The following is a 26,164-nucleotide window of genomic DNA, read 5'->3' on the forward strand; positions in this document are numbered from 1 at the left end:
CTCCTTCTATGCTATGCCTATGCCAGCCACTGATGAGGAGCAGCATGCAGCCAGCGTTCCTCTTAGGAAGACAAATTCAATACTGGCAGGCGGCCGGCAGCAGCCTTGACACGTCACTCATTTTTCCAGCAGCAGCAGCAGAACTAGTCTGCGACTGTCAGTGTCAGTGAGTGACTGACTTGTAAGTAAGCTGCTGCAGCTTGCAGGGGAAAGAGAGGGGGAGCCAGACCAGGCTGAGGAGGAGCACTGTAATTGCAGTGAGTGCCATCAGGGGTGTTTGTTTGGTGCACATCACAACATCTGACAATGTATCTGCTTTATTAGTATTGGTACAAGGGTGGATATTTTATATTGCGTTGACCATCAATAGATGGTGCTAGACACGCCCAAAAGTGCCTGCTGTGGGTTTGGGGCGTGGACTAATCGCACGCCCCCTACACACCCGCACAGGCAGAAGAAAGCAGCACCACAGACCTGCCAACACGCAGCAGCGTGTGCTGACTCTAGGACAATGCTGCTGCTGTTACTGGCAGGACGGGGGAGCTTCAGAGCTGGGACAGAGCTACTCCAGCCGGGGGGCCTCCTAATACGGCTCTGCTGCCGGAACCCCCTCTTAATCCGTACCCCGATGCCCCCTCTCCCTCTGTCTCCACTAAATAGACGCTGAGCGTCACTTTCTGGCACACTCCACGCTTCTTGGCTGCAGTTTTGTGGGGCACCTGCCGCTGTGCAGGTTCCGTACTGCCTCTGTTATCTCCAGCCCCGGCAACCCCACCGCTAGCTGCAGCACTGCCGCCCACAGTGAGGTGCGCCCAGCTCCTTCACACACTTTAGCCGGCAACGCTGCAGAAGTCCGCGCTGCTTGCAGGCTCCGACCCCCTCCTCCCTCCAGCCACAGCGTCTCCTGGGGGCTAACCAGTCACTCCCAGTCTCCCCTTACCACAGTGCCCAGCAGCCGCGCGATGTCCGCGGTGTGTGACTGAGGAGTGGGAGAGGGACGCTGATGGGCAGAGGAAGCAGGACTCCAGCATGAGAGAGTCAGCCATGCCAAGTCTCCACTAGCAGCAGATCCCAACAGGTTGGAGTGGAACAGCAGCAGCCAGCAGCAGTGACTCCGGTAAGACACATCTGTCTGTCACCACTGTTCTGTCCCTAATACCAATCTCTCCCGTGTCCTGTGTTCTGTCATGTCCCTGTCACCCCTGGCCTTGCCCTGTCACCCTTATCCTGGCCCTTTCACCCTTATCCTGGCCCTTTCACCCTTATCCTGGCCCTGTTACCCCTATCCTGGCCCTGTCACCCCTGGCCTTGCCCTGTCACCCTTATCCTGGTCCTTTCACCCTTATCCTGGCCCTGTCACTCTTATCCTGGCCCTGTCACCCCTGTGCTTGCCCTGTCAACCCTATCCTGGCCCTGTCACCCCTGTCCTGGTCCTGCCGCCCCTACCCTAGCCCTGTCACCCCTATCCTGTCCCTGTCATTTCTGTCCTGGCCCCGTCGCCCCTGTCCTGGCCCCATCACCCCTGTCCTTGCCCCGTCACCCCTGTCCTGGACCCGTCACCCCTGTCCTGGACCCGTCACCCCAGTCCTGGCCCCGTCACCCCTGTCCTGACCCTGTCACCCCTTTTATGACCCTGTCACCCCTGTCCTGGCCCTGTTACTGCATACCCCCCAACTACCTTTTTGGCAGGTACATTACCCACAGCGCCTCCAGAACCCTCCCCAATGCACCACACCTCCGCACCTTCCCCACCACCACATGCGGCACTCCACCCCTCCCCCACATGCTGTGCCTCCAGACCCCCTACACCACCGGCGGCTCCCACTCCGCCGCCCCTCCACCACCCACAGCACCTCCAGACCCCCTCCACCATCCACCCCTCATATATGTCTCCCCCCACACCTGCCCCCCTCCCCCCGCAGACACCCTCCTCTATTCGCAGTCCCCCCCTCACCCACCCCTCCCCCATCCACGGCACCCCTGCACCTGCCCCTCCACCACCTGCAGCGCCTCCGGACCCCCTTCCCCATCCGCCGCACCACCTGCACCTGCCCCTCCCCCACCCATCGGCGCCTCCGGACCCCCTACCCAACCCCCGGCACCCCTTTCCATCCCACAGCACCTCCGGAACCCTTCACCCATCCGCAACATCCCTGCACCTGCCCCTCCCCCACCCGTGGCACCCCTGCCCCTCCCCCACCTGCAGTGCCTCTGGACCCCTCCCCCATCTGCAGCCCCCACTCCTCTTCCCCTCCCCCACCCTCAGCACCTCCCGACCCTTCCCCATCCGCCCCCCCCCCCCCCGCTTCCGCCCCCCCCCCCTCCACCCGCAGCATCTACAGACACCCTCCCCCATCCACAGTCCCCCCCGCACCCACTACATTCTGTACGTTGTGCCCTGCAGGTGCTGTTCACGCCGTCGCAAGGGGCTGCGCCTCCTTCATCATCGCACGCCCTTTCATTGTGCAATATTTAACCACTACAAAGGAATGCCGGTAAAACTCCATATAATACAAATATTGAACCCCAGAAAGGCATGCAGGGGTTAACGGGGCGCAGCCCCTTGCAACGGCGTGAAGAGCGCCCGTAGGGCGCAATAAAGCACCTAGTATATATATATATATATATATTTATTTTTTTAAAGGGGGAAATTTATTAATCCTCTGATAATTCTTCAGTTGGCCCATAATGGCTGTTCTGATATACGATATATAAATGGATTAGGTAAAAGCAAGTGAGGCGGATTCATTCGCTTAAATCCAATGGTATCACACTAGAAACTCTTGCAAGGTAACCAGACGTATGTGTGCAGCCCTCAGATTATCCTGCACTCAGAGGACGTCAGTATGATGAGTGATTGCTGATCTTGTGGTGAATACTGGGGAGATTTATCAAAGCTGAGAGATAAAGTACCAAACAATCATTGTACAGGTTGGGTGTGAAAAAATAAGAATTTTCTTACCGATAATTCTATTTCTCGTAGTCCGTAGTGGATGCTGGGAACTCCGTAAGGACCATGGGGAATAGCGGCTCCGCAGGAGACTGGGCACAAAAGTAAAAGCTTTTGGACTACCTGGTGTGCACTGGCTCCTCCCCCTATGACCCTCCTCCAAGCCTCAGTTAGGATACTGTGCCCGGACGAGCGTACACAATAAGGAAGGATTTTGAATCCCGGGTAAGACTCATACCAGCCACACCAATCACACCGTACAACCTGTGATCTGAACCCAGTTAACAGCATGATAACAGAGGAGCCTCTGAAAAGATGGCTCACAACAATAATAACCCGATTTTTGTAACAATAACTATGTACAAGTATTGCAGACAATCCGCACTTGGGATGGGCGCCCAGCATCCACTACGGACTACGAGAAATAGAATTATCGGTAAGTAAATTCTTATTTTCTCTGACGTCCTAGTGGATGCTGGGAACTCCGTAAGGACCATGGGGATTATACCAAAGCTCCCAAACGGGCGGGAGAGTGCAGATGACTCTGCAGCACCGAATGAGAGAACTCCAGGTCCTCCTCAGCCAGGGTATCAAATTTGTAGAATTTAGCAAACGTGTTTGCCCCTGACCAAGTAGCTGCTCGGCAAAGTTGTAAAGCCGAGACCCCTCGGGCAGCCGCCCAAGATGAGCCCACTTTCCTTGTGGAATGGGCTTTTACAGATTTTGGCTGTGGCAGGCCTGCCACAGAATGTGCAAGCTGAATTGTACTACAAATCCAACGAGCAATAGTCTGCTTAGAAGCAGGAGCACCCAGCTTGTTGGGTGCATACAGGATAAACAGCGAGTCAGATTTTCTGACTCCAGCCGTCCTGGAAACATATATTTTCAGGGCCATGACTACGTCCAGCAACTTGGAGTCCTCCAAGTCCCTAGTAGCCGCAGGTACCACAATAGGCTGGTTCAAGTGAAACGCTGAAACCACCTTAGGGAGAAATTGAGGACGAGTCCTCAATTCTGCCCTGTCCGTATGAAAAATTAGGTAAGGGCTTTTATAGGATAAAGCCGCCAATTCTGAGACACGCCTGGCTGAAGCCAGGGCTAACAGCATTACCACTTTCCATGTGAGATATTTTAAGTCCACAGTGGTGAGTGGTTCAAACCAATGTGATTTTAGGAACCCCAAAACTACATTGAGATCCCAAGGTGCCACTGGAGGCACAAAAGGAGGCTGTATATGCAGTACCCCCTTGACAAACGTCTGAACTTCAGGAACTGAAGCCAGTTCTTTCTGGAAGAAAATCGACAGGGCCGAAATTTGAACCTTAATGGACCCTAATTTTAGGCCCATAGACAGTCCTGTTTGCAGGAAATGCAGGAAACGACCCAGTTGAAATTCCTCTGTAGGGGCCTTCCTGGCCTCACACCACGCAACATATTTACGCCAAATACGGTGATAATGTTGCACGGTTACATCCTTCCTGGCTTTGATCAGGGTAGGGATGACTTCATCCGGAATGCCTTTTTCCTTCAGGATCCGGCGTTCAACCGTCATGCCGTCAAACGCAGCCGCGGTAAGTCTTGGAACAGACAGGGTCCCTGCTGGAGCAGGTCCTTTCTTAGAGGTAGAGGCCACGGGTCCTCCGTGAGCATCTCTTGAAGTTCCGGGTACCAAGTCCTTCTTGGCCAATCCGGAGCCACGAGTATAGTCCTTACTCCTCTCCTTCTTATGATTCTCAGTACCTTGGGTATGAGAGGCAGAGGAGGGAACACATACACTGACTGGTACACCCACGGTGTTACCAGAGTGTCCACAGCTATTGCCTGAGGGTCCCTTGACCTGGCGCAATATCTGTCTAGTTTTTTGTTGAGGCGGGACGCCATCATGTCCACCTTTGGTTTTTCCCAACGGTTCACAATCATGTGGAAGACTTCTGGGTGAAGTCCCCACTCCCCCGGGTGGAGGTCGTGTCTGCTGAGGAAGTCTGCTTCCCAGTTGTCCACTCCCGGAATGAACACTGCTGACAGTGCTATCACATGATTTTCCGCCCAGCGAAGAATCCTTGCAACTTCTGCCATTGCCCTCCTGCTTCTTGTGCCGCCCTGTCTGTTTACGTGGGCGACTGCCGTGATGTTGTCCGACTGGATCAACACCGGCTGCAGGGCCGGTTCTAGACCTTGTGGCTCCCAGTGCGAACTTTTCCTCTGGCGCCCCCCCCCCCCCCCCCCCCCCCCCCCAGCGCCGCCCCCCCCCCCCCCCCCCATTCAAAACAGGGACAGGGCATGCCAAATAGGGGCGTAACTTAATGATGAAGGGGCGTGGCCACGGAATTGCACCAATTCACATTACACCGCACAGTGGTGTCCAACAGTCCCATTACCACAGAGTAGTACCCCTTACACACATTATGCCATGTTAGAGCCCTTTGCACACATTACTCCACAGTGCAGCAGAGCACATTATACATATTGCACCAGGTAGAGAAAATCAGAGATATTGATACTACACATCATGTACATAACACTTTATATCAGTTTTATTGGAGGACACAGAAATAAAAAAAAATTAAAAAATATAAGAGTATACATCATATGAGATCTACATATAATATCCATTTGTTGTACATACAGTAAATGAACCATAGACATGCTGCAGGATACAACATTTAGCAAGTGTGTCAACCAGTATTTGAAAAACAGTTCTACATCACTTATGTGAGATATACATACAAAATATCCATTTGTTGTACATACAGTAAATGAACCATAGACATGCTGCAGGATACAACATGTAGCAAGTGTGTCAACCAGTATTTGAAAAACAGTTCTACATCACTTATGTGAGATATACATACAAAATATCCATTTGTTGTACATACAGTAAATGAACCATAGACATGCTGCAGGATACAACATGTAGCAAGTGTGTCAACCAGTATTTGAAAAACAGTTCTACATCACTTATGTGAGATATACATACAATATCCAATTGTTGTTCAATATAATAAATAACCCCCCACCACCCACCCTTCCCCTCAAAAAAAAAAAACCCAAAAAAACTGGTATATTAGGATTTCAGATCAAAATGCAGTGTGGAAGAGAGCTTCATAGACTTTATTTATAGAACACAGGCAGTGGTCTGCTGCTAAAATAGAATAGAAGCTTCACAAGGATGGTTTAGATCCAAGTAATATTAGTGTGCAGGGGTTATTACAATGGAGTAAATCTGACAGGAAATTATAATGGTGTACAAGCATGACTAAATCAAGTGAACAATGTGGCTAGATTTGTTCCATATGCTGCACCTTTGTTCAATCTACTAGGAGTGCACTGTGCATGCAGCCAGTTCCTTTGTGGGTAATGGTGTTGTTAATCTTTACAACTGTACTGATTTTTTTGTTTTGTTTGTTTTTATCAGTCAAATGGGACACAATGACCAATATTCTTAAAGTCACTACCAAATGTTATAGTACCACCATATGGTCATCAAGAGCTTCTGCTGTCAAGACATTAAGCACCCAATTGCCAGAGGTACTTGAGGCACTGCACCAAGTGATAGCACGTCTGCAAATAGATAGTCGAGAGCCTGATACAGCTTATTTATTTTAAATTAGTTTGCCTTCTTATTATTTGGGGTAAAATTTTGACTCAGTCAACCAATTATAATTTGGCCAAGCTGCAATCCTGGACTTTGGAACCAACTACAGCAAATGCGTGAAGAAGGGGCTGATACATTAATGAAAAAAAAGCAAGAATCATTGCTCACTTAATGGATCTACCAAAGAATTTCCTATGAAGAGACAAAGAAAAAAAAAGACTGGACAATGATGATGGATTGCAATATGAACACAGAGCTGGTTTTCCAAAGCCCGTTCTTTAAAGTAATTGACACTTTGATTGCGCAACAGAAGTGGCATAATGATACGGATGCAAAATTTTGACTCCGTCAACCAAGCATTGCAATAGAAGGGATTATGATTTGGCCAAGCTGCAATCCTGGACTTTGGAACCAACTACAGCAAATACGTGAAGAAGGGGCTGATACATTAATGAAAAAAAAAGCAAGAATCATTGCTCACTTAATGGATCTACCAAAGAATTTCCTATGAAGAGACAAAGAAAAAAAAAAGACTGGACAATGATGATGGATTGCAATATGAACACAGAGCTGGTTTTCCAAAGCCCGTTCTTTAAAGTAATTGACACTTTGATTGCGCAACAGAAGTGGCATAATGATACGGATGCAAAATTTTGACTCCGTCAACCAAGCATTGCAATAGAAGGGATTATGATTTGGCCAAGCTGCAATCCTGGACTTTGGAACCAACTACAGCAAATGCGTGAAGAAGGGGCTGATACATTAATGAAAAAAAAGCAAGAATCATTGCTCACTTAATGGATCTACCAAAGAATTTCCTATGAAGAGACAAAGAAAAAAAAAAAGACTGGACAATGATGATGGATTGCAATATGAACACAGAGCTGGTTTTCCAAAGCCCGTTCTTTAAAGTAATTGACACTTTGATTGCGCAACAGAAGTGGCATAATGATACGGATGCAAAATTTTGACTCCGTCAACCAAGCATTGCAATAGAAGGGATTATGATTTGGCCAAGCTGCAATCCTGGACTTTGGAACCAACTACAGCAAATGCGTGAAGAAGGGGCTGATACATTAATGAAAAAAAAGCAAGAATCATTGCTCACTTAATGGATCTACCAAAGAATTTCCTATGAAGAGACAAAGAAAAAAAAAAGACTGGACAATGATGATGGATTGCAATATGAACACAGAGCTGGTTTTCCAAAGCCCGTTCTTTAAAGTAATTGACACTTTGATTGCGCAACAGAAGTGGCATAATGATACGGATGCAAAATTTTGACTCCGTCAACCAAGCATTGCAATAGAAGGGATTATGATTTGGCCAAGCTGCAATCCTGGACTTTGGAACCAACTACAGCAAATGCGTGAAGAAGGGGCTGATACATTAATGAAAAAAAAGCAAGAATCATTGCTCACTTAATGGATCTACCAAAGAATTTCCTATGAAGAGACAAAGAAAAAACGACTGGACAATGATGATGGATTGCAATATGAACACAGAGCTGGTTTTCCAAAGCCCGTTCTTTAAAGTAATTGACACTTTGATTGCGCAACAGAAGTGGCATAATGATACGGATGCAAAATTTTGACTCCGTCAACCAAGCATTGCAATAGAAGGGATTATGATTTGGCCAAGCTGCAATCCTGGACTTTGGAACCAACTACAGCAAATGCGTGAAGAAGGGGCTGATACATTAATGAAAAAAAAGCAAGAATCATTGCTCACTTAATGGATCTACCAAAGAATTTCCTATGAAGAGACAAAGAAAAAAAAAGACTGGACAATGATGATGGATTGCAATATGAACACAGAGCTGGTTTTCCAAAGCCCGTTCTTTAAAGTAATTGACACTTTGATTGCGCAACAGAAGTGGCATAATGATACGGATGCAAAATTATGACTCCGTCAACCAAGCATTGCAATAGAAGGGATTATGATTTGGCCAAGCTGCAATCCTGGACTTTGGAACCAACTACAGCAAATGCGTGAAGAAGGGGCTGATACATTAATGAAAAAAAAGCAAGAATCATTGCTCACTTAATGGATCTACCAAAGAATTTCCTATGAAGAGACAAAGAAAAAAAGACTGGACAATGATGATGGATTGCAATATGAACACAGAGCTGGTTTTCCAAAGCCCGTTCTTTAAAGTAATTGACACTTTGATTGCGCAACAGAAGTGGCATAATGATACGGATGAAAATCTCCATAGATTTTGGTTTCCTTACTGGGCCTCCTTCTCAAACACGCAATAAGAAATCTGCTGCCAACTTTCCAATAAAAATACTCAAATGATAAATGCATCACACAATGATTGTGACATGAGCAAATACTAATTTTAGCTACCATAAAGCTAGCAAATGTCGTCAACCAGTAATGAAAGAAAAATAAAGGTAATACAGCACGGAATTAACCATAGTCCTAAAAATAGTTCTTCATGCAATTATCTTCTATGCCACAAACAATATATTGCCAATGGCACTAATCTTGTTTAGCCAACTGATCTTTTGAGAGCTGCTATGCACATAAGCAATCCACATTATTCTTAAAAGAATAGAATCAGGTATTAATGGGGTAGTGCCAAGCGCTGACCTAGATGCAGTGTAATGTCTGTAGAATTTTCTTTAATCACTCAATGGGTTTGTCAAATATACAGTGTATTGTGTAAGAATATAAGTATCTCTGGTTCTTTAAACTAAATTTGCTTAATTAAGCAACAGGTTTCCCTGATCAGGTACAATACAAAGTTAATGTCATATAGGTTAGTGTTAGAAAATCTGTGCAGTGTCACTCTCAGTGATTACTCCTAGTGAGTGGTCACTGGTCAGATGATCCTTTAGGGACCTCTTTCTATCATTGGTTCCTAATCCAAGAGTCTATGTATAACGGAGTTGATTGTCAAAGCCTTTACACTTGTAATCTTTAATGGTTAGTTTGATCATCGAATCTCAGAACAGTAGGTATAAGTAAGGAGCATCCTGCACTTGCACTCTTAATAAACAATGTCTGTGTCATGGACTTGCATGCATGCCGCCCTTGCCTCCAGGATGTTAGCGCTGGCCTGGAATGGATGGGCTAGATTGTTAGGCGTCCTCTGCAGCAGATGTCCTCAGTGTATTGCCAGAGCTCTGGTGGCTTCCAGATAGCTGTGGGATGGCAGTAGCAGCATCCTCCTAAAGCTTGCGCCCTCCTGTTTCTGGTTAAACTACGGTCACGTGATGCTGCTCGCAGGACTAGACAGGAAATCCAGTCTTTACTGGCAGGGGAGGCAGTGTGCTCTAGCAGCAATCAACTCAGGTGGTGAAATCAGCGTCCAGGCTAGCAGGATGCCATCGGTCAGGTGACCAACACCAGAATCGTGAGGGAGGATCCCAATACCTATGTCAGTGATGGCTAACCTTGACACTCCAGCTGTTAAACTACACATCGCAGCATGCCCTGCATAAGTTTTAGCATGGCCAAGCAACAAAACGGTAGAAGGGCAAGCTGGGATATGTAGTTCAACAGCTGGAGGGTCATGGTTAGCCATCACTGTCCTATGTGGTTAATTATTCTAACCCGCCACCCCTCCACACCCTAATCCCCCCCCCAGTGCCTAACCATAACCATCCCCCCAGGGCCCTAACCTCCCCCCTTAGTGCCTAACCCAACCCTGACCCCAATACTCACCTACCGGATGTTGTCCGTCGGTCCTACTGCACCAGTCTCCTGATCTGATACCTTTACGGAATTCTGGTGTTGGTCACCTGACCGTTGGTATCCTGCTAGCCGGGATGCTGACCGCATCCCAGCTGATTTCACCACCTGAGTTGATTGCTGCTAGAGCACACTGCCTCCCCTGCCAGTGAAGACTAGATTTCCTGTCCAGTCCTGCGAGCAGCATCACGTGACCGTAGTACCCAGAAACAGGAGGACGCAAGCTCTGAGGATGCTGCTACTGCCAACCCACAGCTATCTGGAAGCCACCGGAGTTCTGGCAATACACAGAGGACATCTGCTGCAGAGGAAGTCTAAACCATCTAGACCATCCATTCCAGGCCAGCACTAACATCCTGGAGGCAAGGGCGGCATGCATGCATGCAAGTCCAGGACACAGAGAAATGGTTTATTAGAGAGTGCAAGTGCAGGATGCCGCTTACTTACACCTACTGTTCTGAGACTATGATCAAACTAACCATTAAAGATTAGAAGTGTAAAGGGTTTAGCAATCAACACAGTGGAACATAGGCTCCTAACTCCTGGAGCCTATTACATAAAGAGGTTCCTTTAAGAATCATCTGATTTTCACAATAGGGCAAACACTGGAGATTGACATTGCCTTGACCATCATCTGACCACTCACTAGGAGGTATCAGTGAGAGTGAAACTGCCCAGATTTCTAACAGTAAAGGTGTGTACACACGTTGAGATCCTCGTTATGCACCATTTTGACTATACGATTTCCCTTGAACTCCCACAGAGCCCATATAGCACAAATTTACTATCTGTACTTTCAATTTTTTCTATGTATGATATTGACTAAGTGACAAATTTTTGACTATACCTTGTACTAGATAGTCAAGACTGTGCCTGCACAGTCTATCTAGCCGTGCGATACGGACCCTGCTGGAGTGCGCATTGGTATTGAAATGGTATCGCAAGCTGCCTAACACCTTGAGATATGCACTAACTTTCCTTAAGATTTTGACTATATAGTCGAAATCTTACAGATTTATCTCACCGTGTGTACACACACCTTAACATTAACCTTTATGACATTAATAGCATTGTGCCTGATCAGAGAAGCCTGTTGCTTAATAAAGCATATTTTAAAGAACCAGAGAGATATACTTACACAATGGACAATATCTACAGTATATTCCACAAACCCAGAGAGACTAAATAAAGATTCCACAGACGTTACAATGCATCTAGGTGAGCGCTTGGCACTACCCCATTAATACGTTAATGATGAATGTTGTTAAACAAAATATGTAAAAAGCATATTTAAACATCAAATATTTTTTTTCCTAGTTTTTAAGTCGGCAAACTTTTTAATTATTTCTGCCATATCGATCTCTTGAGCAATGTCATTTTCAATTGAGAGAAGTGCTAAATAATTTAGTCGCTCATTAGTCATTGTTGACCGCAGATATGTTTTAATTAATTTTAATTTGCTGAAGCTTCACTCACCACTTGCTACAGTTACTGGGATTGTTAACAGTAACCGTAAAGAAATCCACAGATTTGGGAGAACATTGTGCAACCCATTTAGTTTTAAAAAACTTAATATATTCAATGGGTTATGAACATCATCTGGAAGAAGGCTTTTTGCTGAAAGTAATTCTTCAAATAATTCTCTGCCATCTATATCCGAATTATCTCCATCTTGAAGCTTAATTTCCAAATTTTTGCAATATTTTTTAGCTTCTTCTGAATCATCTAGTTTTTTTATATTAAATAAAAATCCCCATAATTCCTGATATTCGTTGATTTGTTCAAATCGCTCAGTAAGAGAGGACACTGCATTATCTAATATTACATTGAACACATGCGATTTGAAGTTAATAGTTGGATCAGTTTCAGGCAACTCCTGGCTCTCATATTCAAACAGTCTTTTTTTGCGCCGCACCCTTTTCGTGACAAAAATAGGTTCAATTTCAAGAGCACTAGCTAGTTCTTTAGCGTCTACCAGAGATTTTTCAAAACCATTAGAACGAAATTCTGACACATATTCAGTGCACGCTTTTAAAAGCTGGACTACTGAACTCAGATCCATTGCACTTGACTGCATAGACTTGCTGACAATATTTATGTGGTGTAAAAGGTCATACCAAGTCACAAGCAGCACCAAGAAAGAGAAATCACATATCTGAATAGATAGAGTCTGAGCTTCATGTTTAATAGCAGGATCAGATGAGCCAATTTCACTGACAGTCACTAATGCATCATGAATTTCAACTATTTGATATTTTAAAGGTTTTAAGCAATCTAAACGACTCTCCCAACGGGTCTTGCAAAGCGGCTTAACTGTAAGGGATGGCACATGATCAACTAATATTTTCCACCTTCCAACAGAACCTGCAAATAGAGTATACAGTCTTTGCACTAATCCAAAAAATGAAATTGCCTGTGAACAAGAAGCTGCACAGTCACTAATTACTAAATTTAAAGAGTGGCAGCCAAAAGGCATAAAAAATGCCCGTGGATTAATTTTCCGAATACGTGACTGTACTCCTTTGTTTCTCCCCTTCATATTTGAGCCATTATCGTAGCCCTGTCCTCTACAGTTATTAAGGTCCAATTTGAAATAGTCTAGTAACTTTTGTGTAACATCAAACAAAGACTGGCCTGTCGATTCTTCAACTGATTTGAAACAAAGAAAATGTTCTTTCACATTTACAGTTGTGTTAGATATGTCAACAAACCGTAAAGTGAAGGAAAGTTGCTCTAAGTGACTTACATCAGGAGTACAGTCAAGAATTAAACTGAAGTACTTTGCCTCTCTGGCACGTGTCAGTATATTATCTTGAACTGCAGAACCCAATAAAGAAAGGATTTCATTTTGAATGGATTTGCTGCAGTAAGTTACGTTACTCTCATTAGAAATTATACGCCGTACATGTTCATGCATAGTTACATCATATTTACTGAGCAATTCAACAAGACCCAAGAAATTCCCATTGTGTGGGGTAAAGAGACGATCTGAGGAACCTCTAAAAGCCAAGTTATGCTTTGCTAAATACAAAGTGATGTTGCACAAACGATCTAACACCTGTCGCCAATGGTCACGTTCTTTAATTACAGCAGACTGAAATTCTTGGTCTATTGTTTTTTTGTGTTTAAACCTATTTCTAGCCTCAAACCATTTGTTGTAGCTCTTAAAATGCTCACTGGAATTGTCATGTGATTTTAAATAATCAGACATATGTCTCCAGTTATTATTGCCAGTTGTTGCCAATGATGATTTTGCATGATCTAAATAAAACAGTTTGCAACAAATACAGAACACTTTGTCTGAGCTCTCTGAATACATAAGCCAGTCTCGCAAGTAACTTTCCCCATTACTAGTCTTCCTATAATACATTGCATTTTTAAAACAACGTTTTTCAAAGTTGCGAGGGTAAACAAAATCCTCATTAACTGTGGCATTTAGACCTGTAGCAATTATATGATCGCGGGTGGCTGCTGTTAGAGGACTGGGCCATAAAGCTGGATCATTGTATTTTAGTACACAAGATTCTATACTAAAATCTTCACAAGATGTGTATAATGCTGGACAACTGTCCTCTGATACTAGTGCACCTTCTCCAAAAGTGGCTCTTTCATCCACAGGTTCTGAGATACACAGATGAGCATCAACTGGAGTATCACCTCCTAAACTGGTACATTCAACATCAGGTTCTAAGACACACAGATCAGGACCAACAGCAACTGGAGTATCACCTCCTAAACTGGTACATTCAACATCAAGTTCTGAGATACACAGATCAGGATCAACAGCAACTGGAGTATCACCTCCTAAACTGGTACATTCAACATCAGGTTCTGAGATACACAGATCAGGATCAACAGCAACTGGAGTATCACCTCCTAAACTGGTACATTCAACATCAGGTTCTGAGATACACAGATCAGGATCAACAGCAACTGGAGTATCACCTCCTAAACTGGTACATTCAACATCAGGTTCTGAGATACACAGATCAGGACCAACAGCAACTGGAGTATCACCTCCTAAACTGGTACATTCAACATCAGGTTCTAAGACACACAGATCAGGACCAACAGCAACTGGAGTATCACCTCCTAAACTGGTACATTCAACATCAGGTTCTAAGACACACAGATCAGGACCAACAGCAACTGGAGTATCACCTCCTAAACTGGTACATTCAACATCAGGTTCTGAGACACACAGATCAGGATCAACAGCAACTGGAGTATCACCTCCTAAACTGGTACATTCAACATCAGGTTCTAAGACACACAGATCAGGACCAACAGCAACTGGAGTATCACCTCCTAAACTGGTACATTCAACATCAAGTTCTGAGATACACAGATCAGGATCAACAGCAACTGGAGTATCACCTCCTAAACTGGTACATTCAACATCAGGTTCTGAGATACACAGATCAGGATCAACAGCAACTGGAGTATCACCTCCTAAACTGGTACATTCAACATCAGGTTCTGAGATACACAGATCAGGATCAACAGCAACTGGAGTATCACCTCCTAAACTGGTACATTCAACATCAGGTTCTAAGACACACAGATCAGGACCAACAGCAACTGGAGTATCACCTCCTAAACTGGTACATTCAACATCAGGTTCTGAGATACACAGATCAGGATCAACAGCAACTGGAGTATCACCTCCTAAACTGGTACATTCAACATCAGGTTCTGAGATACACAGATCAGGACCAACAGCAACTGGAGTATCACCTCCTAAACTGGTACATTCAACATCAGGTTCTGAGATACACAGATCAGGATCAACAGCAACTGGAGTATCACCTCCTAAACTGGTACATTCAACATCAGGTTCTGAGATACACAGATCAGGATCAACAGCAACTGGAGTATCACCTCCTAAACTGGTACATTCAACATCAGGTTCTAAGACACACAGATCAGGACCAACAGCAACTGGAGTATCACCTCCTAAACTGGTACATTCAACATCAGGTTCTGAGATACACAGATCAGGATCAACAGCAACTGGAGTATCACCTCCTAAACTGGTACATTCAACATCAGGTTCTGAGATACACAGATCAGGATCAACAGCAACTGGAGTATCATCTCCTAAACTGGTACATTCAACATCAAGTTCTGAGATACACAGATCAGGACCAACAGCAACTGGAGTATCACCTCCTAAACTGGTACATTCAACATCAGGTTCTGAGATACACAGATCAGGATCAACAGCAACTGGAGTATCATCTCCTAAACTGGTACATTCAACATCAAGTTCTGAGACACACAGATCAGGATCAACAGCAACTGGAGTATCACCTCCTAAACTGGTACATTCAACATCAGGTTCTAAGACACACAGATCAGGACCAACAGCAACTGGAGTATCACCTCCTAAACTGGTACATTCAACATCAGGTTCTGAGATACACAGATCAGGATCAACAGCAACTGGAGTATCATCTCCTAAACTGGTACATTCAACATCAGGTTCTAAGACACACAGATCAGGACCAACAGCAACTGGAGTATCACCTCCTAAACTGGTACATTCAACATCAGGTTCTGAGATACACAGATCAGGATCAACAGCAACTGGAGTATCACCTCCTAAACTGGTACATTCAACATCAGGTTCTGAGACACACAGATCAGGATCAACAGCAACTGGAGTATCACCTCCTAAACTGGTACATTCAACATCAGGTTCTGAGACACACAGATCAGGATCAACAGCAACTGGAGTATCACCTCCTAAACTGGTACATTCAACATCAGGTTCTAAGACACACAGATCAGGACCAACAGCAACTGGAGTATCACCTCCTAAACTGGTACATTCAACATCAGGTTCTGAGACACACAGATCAGGATCAACAGCAACTGGAGTATCACCTCCTAAACTGGTACATTCAACATCAGGTTCTGAGATACACAGATCAGGATCAACAGCAACTGGAGTATCACCTCCTAAACTGGTACATTCAACATCAGGTTCTGAGATACACAGATCAGGATCAACAGCAACTGGAGTATCACCTCCTAAACTGGTACATTCAACATCAGGTTCTGAGACACACAGATCAGGATCAACAGCAACTGGAGTATCACCTCCTAAACTGGTACATTCAACATCAGGTTCTGAGACACACAGATCAGGATCAACAGCAACTGGAGTATCACCTCCTAAACTGGTACATTCAACATCAGGTTCTAAGACACACAGATCAGGACCAACAGCAACTGGAGTATCACCTCCTAAACTGGTACATTCAACATCAGGTTCTGAGACACACAGATCAGGATCAACAGCAACTGGAGTATCACCTCCTAAACTGGTACATTCAACATCAGGTTCTGAGACACACAGATCAGGATCAACAGCAACTGGAGTATCACCTCCTAAACTGGTACATTCAACATCAGGTTCTGAGACACACAGATCAGGATCAACAGCAACTGGAGTATCACCTCCTAAACTGGTACATTCAACATCAGGTTCTGAGACACACAGATCAGGATCAACAGCAACTGGAGTATCACCTCCTAAACTGGTACATTCAACATCAGGTTCTAAGACACACAGATCAGGACCAACAGCAACTGGAGTATCACCTCCTAAACTGGTACATTCAACATCAGGTTCTGAGACACACAGATCAGGATCAACAGCAACTGGAGTATCACCTCCTAAACTGGTACATTCAACATCAGGTTCTGAGACACACAGATCAGGATCAACAGCAACTGGAGTATCACCTCCTAAACTGGTACATTCAACATCAGGTTCTGAGATACACAGATCAGGATCAACAGCAACTGGAGTATCACCTCCTAAACTGGTACATTCAACATCAGGTTCTGAGACACACAGATCAGGATCAACAGCAACTGGAGTATCACCTCCTAAACTGGTACATTCAACATCAGGTTCTGAGATACACAGATCAGGATCAACAGCAACTGGAGTATCACCTCCTAAACTGGTACATTCAACATCAGGTTCTGAGATACACAGATCAGGATCAACAGCAACTGGAGTATCACCTCCTAAACTGGTACATTCAACATCAGGTTCTGAGATACACAGATCAGGATCAACAGCAACTGGAGTATCACCTCCTAAACTGGTACATTCAACATCAGGTTCTAAGACACACAGATCAGGACCAACAGCAACTGGAGTATCACCTCCTAAACTGGTACATTCAACATCAGGTTCTAAGACACACAGATCAGGACCAACAGCAACTGGAGTATCACCTCCTAAACTGGTACATTCAACATCAGGTTCTGAGATACACAGATCAGGATTAACTGCAATAGGAATTGCATGATCAGTCACAGAAGCAGATGTTGAAGGAGAATCCTTTTGAGATGTAAAAAATCTAGCAAAAGTTTTGGCTGATTTTTGATTTTCTAAGTCACGTTGTAGTCTTCTTTTTCTGTTTTCAGCACCAGAAAGTTTCTTGGTGGCCTTTTTTGGGTATTCAGTATTAGAGGTCATTGTTTAATTGCAGTGGCAAAAACCAGGGAACAGTCACAGACCTGCTTAGTTCAACTTCTGCCACTTCCAAGATGCTGGCGGCCTGTGCTGCTGTTTTTTCTCCTCGCTGATCAGTGTTGGGTTTCCTGCAGGTCAGATGGATTTGGAAAAGAGCTCCTACCTAGGGGGGAAAAAAACAAAGTATATCACTGTGTGCTCCTTAAACATACTGTCCACTCCATAAAAAACAAAACAATAAAAAAAAAAAAAAAAAAAAAAACAGGAGGAAGTCTCTCTGCTTTACGTGCCAGACAGCTTCTTGGTTGCCTTCTTTGTGTGATCATTCTTAGATATAATGGCAAAAACCAAGGCACAGACACTCACCTGCACAGTTCAACTTCTGACACGTCCAAGATGCTGGAGGCCTGTGCTGCAGTTTTTTCTCATGGCTGATCAGTGTTGGGTTAACTGCAGGTCAGAAGGATTTGGAAAAGAGCTCCTACCTAGGGGGAAAAAAAAACCAAAGTATATCACTGTGTGCTCCTTCAACGTACTGTCCACTCCATAAAAAAAACAGAAAGAAAAAAACAGGAAAAAGTCTCTCCGCTTTACGTGCCAGACAGCTTCTTGGTTGCCTTCTTTGTGTGATTATTCTTAGATATAATGGCAAAAACCAAGGCACAGACACTCACCTGCACAGTTCAACTTCTGACACGTCCAAGATGCTGGAGGCCTGTGCTGCAGTTTTTTCTCATGGCTGATCAGTGTTGGGTTTCCTGCAGGTCAGAAGGATTTGGAAAAGAACTCCTACCTGGGGGGAAAAAAACAAAAACAAAGTATATCACTGTGTGCTCTTTCAACATACTGTCCACTCCATAAAAACAATCTTCAGGATGAGGATGTAGGACCTTATTCAGAGATGGGCGCAGATCTCCATCTCCTCACATGCTGGGGGCAGCATAGCACAGGGCAAGGCTGCCCAGCCTGTGTAGTGCCGTCTCACAATGTAATTGCGGCTGCATCACATAAGGTTAACCCTCGACAGTGCAATAGGCTTGCTGCCATTTGCTTAATTGGAGCAGCTGCATGTAATGTCATGCATCCACCTGAAACCACTCCCATTGACGAGTCCGTAGCCACTGGCACCACAATAGGTTGGTTGATATGAAAAGCCAACACAACCTTCGGAAGAAATTGCCGACGCGTCATGAGCTCAGCTCTATCATGGAAAATCAAGTAGGGGCTCTTGCAGGACAATGTCCCCAATTACAACACACGCCTAGCAGATGCTAATGCCAATAGTGTGACCGCCTTCCAAGTAAGGAACTTGACATGAACCTCATTGTAAAGGTTCAAACCAATCAGATTGCAGGAAATGCAGCACCACATTAAGTTCCCAAGGTGCCGTAGGAGGCACAATGGGAGGCTGGATGTGCAGAACCCCTTTCAATAATGGCCAAATATGGCCTTAGAAATCCACGCACAAGCAATAGTAGGCCTTAAAGCTACGCCAGTAGGGCCTCACCATTGTAGGGGAGCGCCTCAATATTCCTCTGATTCCGCATCAGCATTCCATTTGCGTATCCATAGTGCCCTGCGGGCTGAAATAGCCATAGTGGAGGATCTTGAACCCAGCAAACCAACATCCTTCATAGCCTCAACCAAATAACCTGCAGAATCTTTGATATGCCCGAGAATTAGGACCATTTCATCTTTATCAACTGTGTCTATATTAACTAGCAAGTTGTCTGACCATTTTTCAACAGCGTTACCCACCCACACGCACAAGCAATTGTGGGCCTGAGTAACATTCCGGTAGCCATATAAATGGACTTTAAGGTAGTCTCTAACTTACGGTCAGCAGGTCCCTTTAATGAAGCCGACCCTTGGTCAGGCAAAATGATTTCCTTAGACAGCCTGGAAACTGCCAGACTATGGCTGCCATAATGTGTAAAAAGGGGGACGCTGTCTGCCGTAATGTGTAAAAAGGGGGACGCTGTCTGCCGTAATGTGTAAAAAGGGGGACGCTGCTTGCCGTAATGTGTAAAGAGGAGACGCTGTCTGCCGTAATGTGTAAAAAGAGGAATCTGTCCGCTGTAATGTTTAAAAGGGGCTCTACCTGGTGTAGTGGCGCTACTGTGCGGCGTAGTTTGAATAATGGAGACTACTATAATATGTAATATGAATTGGTATTATTTTGTGGCCACACCTTTTCCCCATGAAGCCACGCCCCAATATTTTTTGTGCACGCCTGCGCCACGCACTGCCCCTGTTTTACAATCAGGTGTGTGGGAAGGGGGGGGAGCCGATGCCCTCTCTTGCACACTGCACTAACATGTCTAGTTACGGCACTGTCTGTGTGCAGGGCCGTAACTAGTGCTGCACAGAGTGTGTGTGGGCAGAGAGTTCACATCCATAGGCTTGCACGGATCTCCTGCAGCTCGGGAGCGCAAGAGGCCATGGTAACCCCCCGGCCCTGCATGTAAAGTATGGGAGGGCGCAAATTTATATTTTGCAGGAGGGCGCCGAACACCCTAGCACCGGCCCTGGACAGACTCACACTAATGTCTGTCAGAGAAACACAGAGGGATTTGCCAGTCCACACACTGTGCCCTATATGTAAATTGTATAAGAATTACACAACTACAGCGCTTTTTTCGATATTAGGTCCGCAGACCTACTGTAATAAACACTCCACTCCCCTTCTATAACACACTGTTACTTGTATCAGCGTTGTCACGATGAGAAACAGCGTTCAGGAGCATCACTGGCGATTCTGCAGGAGAAAATAGCGCCCAGTGAGTGTTCTGGCAAGTCTGACGAGAAGCCCCACCACCCTGTAATGGCACAATTCAGCCTCAGCAAAGTGAAATATGTATACTGACCGGGGTATGTACATCAGCGGCTACCATGTATGTACATTATGGCCAGTGAGAGTAAGGATTTTTAACATGCCGCTCAGAGCGCGCGCCACCCACACTCTGCAGCTTTGTGCTGAGAGACATGCTGCGCAGCATCCCGCGGCTGCGCTTATACCTGTGTTACACCATCAATGACTGGAGAACCCCTCTCTGCAGGACTCCAGTAAAATACTCACCAGCCTTCTGACTTCTGGCTCTGTTAGGGGGTGGCGGCAGTGCTAAGGGAGTGAACGCTGGCCATGCTTTGGCTGTGTTCAGTACCCTTCAGGGGCTAATAGTGTCCTATCAGCAGAAGAACCATTCACTAATTGAGAAGTTGGTTCCTACTAAGTCCCACGAAGCAGGGAAGCTGTTGCCAGCATTTCTCCCTGTAAAATAAAAAACCTAACAAAGTATTTTCCAGCAGAACTCTGTAGAGCTCCACTGGTGTGCATCCAGTCTCCTGGGCACATTTTCTAAACTGAGGTCTGGAGGAGGGGCATAGAGGAAGGAGCCAGTTCACACTGTTGAAAAGTCTTAAAGTGCCAAAGGCTCCTGTGGAACCGTCTATACCCCATGGTACTAAAATGGACCCCAGCATCCTCTAGGACAGGCATTTCGAAAAATGCAGCCCTCTAGCTGTTGAGAAACTAAACATGCCAGCATGCCCTGACACAGCTTTAGCATTCTCTGACAGCAAAACTGTGTCAAGGCATGCTGAGATATGTAGTTTCACAACAGCTGGAGGTCCGCAGTTTGGACATGCCTGCTCTAGGACATAAGAGAAATCAACAGGAATTGTGAAGGCTTCTGATTTACTAAAAGATGTGAAAAATGTGTTTGTTTTACAACATTCTAGGGGATATATTTACTAAAGTGCACTTTTTAAAAAGTGGAGATGTTGCCCATAGCAACCAGATTCTAATTATCTATTAACTTCTACAATAAAATAGGGAACATTTCCACCCAGGTCTACCATCAAGGGGGGACGGTGGGGACTCCAGTCCCAGGCCCTGAGTGAGATGGGGCCTGCGTGGCAGCAGTGAGGATCGCAGGTACAGGCCAGCTGCCTGCGCGTCGGCAGGGCAGGCAGCCACGGAGGCACACACAGAGCTGCAGTTGTAATATACTTTCTAGTAAGCTGGACGTGAGACAATTGGAGCTCACGGACCGGCAGCTCCTGTTTGGCTCAGTAGAAAGTATATTACAACTGCAGCTCTGTGTGTGCCTCCGTGGCTGCCTGCCCTGGCAGTGTGCAGTCAGCTGTCCTGTACCCGCAATGCTCACGGCTGCCACCCAGACCCCTCAGTGGGGGCTCCTACGATAAGGAGGACTCCAGAGCAGGGCAGGCTCGTACAAGGAGGGACAACCGAAGGTAACCCTGATACCGGCAGCACAGGGGCCCCGGGGCCACTCCCTCAGTGACACTATGGACCAGTTCTGTGCTCATGCTGCGGGGGTGAGAGCAGCGCATCCCATGACGAGGATGCCTGTAGTGTACACCACTGGTGCCACCCAGTCCCAGCTGTTTCATCTGCCCCTGGTGCCGAGTAGGGAGGCCAATCCCAGGCCGTTTTTCCAATCCTGGGATTCGGGATTGCAGTAGGGATCAGTGAAGGTTGTAGGGAGCAGCGCTGGAGGGAGGGTGTAGGTAGCAGTGCGGGCCTCGGGAGGGAGGGTGTAGGTAGCAGTGCGGGCATTGGGAGGGAGGATGTAGGTAGCAGTACGGGCCTCGGGAGGGAGGGTGTAGGTAGCGGCGGGGGCCTCGGGAGGGAGTGGGTAGGTAGCAGTGCGGGAGAATTGGTAGGAAGGCTGTAGGGAGCACTGACTGCACAGAGGGAGGGTGGGTGTAGGTCGCGGTGCGGGAGAAAGGCTGTAGGGAGCACTGACTGGGTGTAAGTAATAATACTTACTATTAGGCGGGCGGCAACCATAGACACACTAAACGCGGCGGCATTTCAAATGAAGCACCGGCCGCCAGCCAACCAGAGCCCGCCTAATATTAGTAAGTAGTATCACCTAGCATCCCGCACATGAGCAATGTAATCCAGTGAGAATCAAAGTCAAATCGCTGCATTTTTGGGCCCAAATCCTGGGATCCTCCCAATCCCGGGATTGGCCTCCCTAGTGCAGAGTGACTTCTCCATAGTAAGGGTGCCCTATCATTGTGAATGCTGGCATCGCCGCCCTGCAGCATCATGCTTGCAGTTACTCTCGCTGCAGTTTCCTATTACACCTGTGCCTTATGTCACACTAGCCAGACAGTGTCAGAGGGCGGCTGGCATTGTATTACCTCCTCAACAGCCCCTCTCAGTTGTTCCTGTTGCTATAAACACCAGGTCCCCCCATATTAACTGAGCAGAGAGCAGAGACAATGAGAAATGTAAAGATAATATGGGTATGTTGTGTTGTACAGTAGAAATTAGGAGCTCAAAGTAGTAGTTGTTACATGGAACAGAGTCCCAGTGGTGGTGGCAGAGGTAAATAAATATATAGCTCACACAAAGATGAGATTTAATAGAAGAAAAGTACTTCATATTATCACTGTTTCCTCACCTGGCTTGCAGTTTTGCCATAAATGATCATGCATCATAATCTGGAACTTGTTAAAAGTCAGGGGCCGGGGGCAGTGAATGAACAAGCCGCCCTGATCATGCTGTGCCAGTGCTGTTCCGCCTGCCGCTGATTAGTGCTGCAAAGACCGCTGACAAAGCCCGCTGACGCTGCAAAGCCCGCCACCGCCCGCCTCCCTGATCGTGCCGTGCTGTCACTGTGCCTCCCTGATCGTGCCGTGCTGTGCCGCCTGCCTCTCACCTCAAGCCAGCCGCAGCATGCTTTTATCAGCGCTCCTTCCTTTGTTCCTCGATGCGGTGCGCGCTGACGTCATCGCGCACCGTGCGCAATGCATCATGGGAAAGTGGGCGGGAGGGAGGATCGGTCAGCGCTGATTGCGCTGTGCTCAGTCACTGATCAGAAAATAACATGGCGCCCGTTAGGATGCGGCAGCGCCCTCGTAGATGCGGCGCCCCGGGCAAAAGTACTGCTTGCCCGGGGCAAGAGCCGCTCCTGACCGGCTGACCCTGAAGCAGAGGCCTTGCTTGACTTAGGGCATTGTAAATGGCCCTTAGTTCCAGAATATTTATGTGAAATGACGTTTCCATGCTTGACCACAAGCCCTGGAAATTTTTTCCCTGTGTGACTGCTCCCCAGCCTCTCAGGCTGGCATCCGTGGTCACCAGGACCCAGTCCTGAATGCCGAATCTGCGGCCCTCTAGAAGATGAGCACTCTGCAACCACCACAGGAGAGACACCCTTGTCCTTGGAGACAGGGTTATCCGCTGATGCATCTGAAGATGCAATCCGGACCATTTGTCCAGCAGATCCCACTGAAAAGTTCTTGCGTGGAATCTGCCGAATGGAATCGCTTCGTAAGAAGCCACCATTTTTCCCAGGACCCTTGTGCATTGATGCACTGACACTTGGCCTGGTTTTAGGAGGTTCCTGACTAGCTCGGATAACTCCCTGGCTTTCTCCTCCGGGAGAAACACCTTTTTCTGGACTGTGTCCAGAATCATCCCTAGGAACAGCAGACGTGTCGTCGGAATCAGCTGCGATTTTGGAATATTTAGAATCCACCCGTGCTGTCGTAGTACTACTTGAGATAGTGCTACTCCGACCTCTAACTGTTCCCTGGACCTTGCCCTTATCAGGAGATCGTCCAAGTAAGGGATAATTAAGACGCCTTTTCTTCGAAGAAGAATCATCATTTCGGCCATTACCTTGGTAAAGACCCGGGGTGCCATGGACAATCCAAACGGCAGCGTCTGAAACTGATAGTGACAGTTCTGTACCACAAACCTGAGGTACCCTTGGTGAGAAGGGCAAATTGGGACATGGAGGTAAGCATCCTTGATGTCCAGAGACACCATATAGTCCCCTTCTTCCAGGTTCGCTATCACTGCTCTGAGTGACTCCATCTTGAATTTGAACCTTTGTATGTAAGTGTTCAAGGATTTCAGATTTAAAATAGGTCTCACCGAGCCGTCCGGCTTCGGTACCACAAACAGCGTGGAATGATACCCCTTTCCCTGTTGTAGGAGGGGTACCTTGATTATCACCTGCTGGGAATACAGCTTGTGAATGGCTTCCAATACCGCCTCCCTGTCGGAGGGAGACGTTGGTAAAGCAGACTTCAGGAACCGGCGAGGGGGAGACGTCTCGAATTCCAATTTGTACCCCTGAGATACTACCTGCAGGATCCAGGGGTCCACTTGCGAGTGAGCCCACTGCGCGCTGAAATTCTTGAGACGACCCCCCACCGTACCTGAGTCCGCTTGTAAGGCCCCAGCGTCATGCTGAGGACTTGGCAGAAGCGGGGGAGGGCTTCTGTTCCTGGGAAGAGGCTGCCTGCTGCAGTCTTTTTCCCCTTCCTCTGCCCCGGGGCAGATATGAGTGGCCGTTTGCCCGCTTGCCCTTATGGGGACGAAAGGACTGAGCCTGAAAAGACGGTGTCTTTTTTTGCTGAGAGGTGACCTGGGGTAAAAACAAGGTGGATTTCCCAGCCGTTGCCGTGGCCACCAGGTCCGATAGACCGACCCCAAATAACTCCTCCCCTTTATACGGCAATACTTCCATATGCCGTTTGGAATCCGCATCACCTGACCACTGTCGCGTCCATAACCCTCTTCTGGCAGAAATGGACAGCGCACTTACTCTTGATGCCAGAGTGCAAATATCCCTCTGTGCATCTCGCATATATAGAAATGCATCCTTTAAATGCTCTATAGTCAATAATATACTGTCCCTGTCCAGGGTATCAATATTTTCAGTCAGGGAATCCGACCAAGCCACCCCAGCACTGCACATCCAGGCTGAGGCGATTGCTGGTCGCAGTATAACACCAGTATCTGTGTATATACTTTTTTGGGATATTTTCCAGCTGGCTCCTTGAGGGCGGCCGTATCAGGAGACGGTAACGCCACTTGTTTTGATAAGCGTGTGAGCGCCTTATCTACCCTAGGGGGTGTTTCCCAACGCGCCCTAACCTCTGGCGGGAAAGGGTATAATGCCAATAATTTTTTAGAAATTAGCAGTTTTTTATCGGGGGAAACCCACGCTTCATCACACACCTCATTTAATTCATCTGATTCTGGAAAAACTACAGGTAGTTTTTTCACACCCCACATAATACCCTTTTTTGTGGTACTTGTAGTATCAGAAATGTTCAAAACCTCCTTCATTGCCGTGATCATGTAACGTGTGGCCCTACTGGAAAATACGTTTGTTTCCTCACCGTCGACACTGGAGTCAGTGTCCGTGTCTGAGGTAACGGGCGCTTTAGAGCCCCTGACGGTGTTTGAGACGCCTGGGCAGGTACTAACTGATTTGCCGGCTGTCTCATGTCGTCAACAGTCTTTTGTAAAGTGCTGACGCTATCACGTACTTCCTTCCATAAAACCATCCAGTCAGGTGTCGACTCCCTAGGGGGTGACATCACTATTACAGGCAATTGCTCCGTCTCCATACCATTTTCCTCC

At 46.5% G+C, this 26,164-nt stretch overlaps 1 long non-coding RNA gene across 1 annotated transcript in view; it reads right to left on the reverse strand.

Annotated features, from left to right (window-relative positions):
* The window catches only part of LOC134947449 (uncharacterized), a 53,561-nt gene that overhangs the window by 9,107 nt on the left and 18,290 nt on the right, over positions 1–26,164 (reverse strand). Inside the window, exons 3-5 of the long non-coding RNA XR_010182557.1 lie at positions 18,420–18,538; positions 18,112–18,230; positions 17,790–17,908 (exon numbers count right to left, since the gene is read on the reverse strand). This is a non-coding gene — a long non-coding RNA (uncharacterized LOC134947449). The remainder of the gene's footprint in view (positions 1–17,789; positions 17,909–18,111; positions 18,231–18,419; positions 18,539–26,164) is intronic.

Source organism: Pseudophryne corroboree, chromosome 8, assembly GCF_028390025.1.
Source record: "Pseudophryne corroboree isolate aPseCor3 chromosome 8, aPseCor3.hap2, whole genome shotgun sequence".
Taxonomy (NCBI): domain Eukaryota; kingdom Metazoa; phylum Chordata; class Amphibia; order Anura; family Myobatrachidae; genus Pseudophryne; species Pseudophryne corroboree.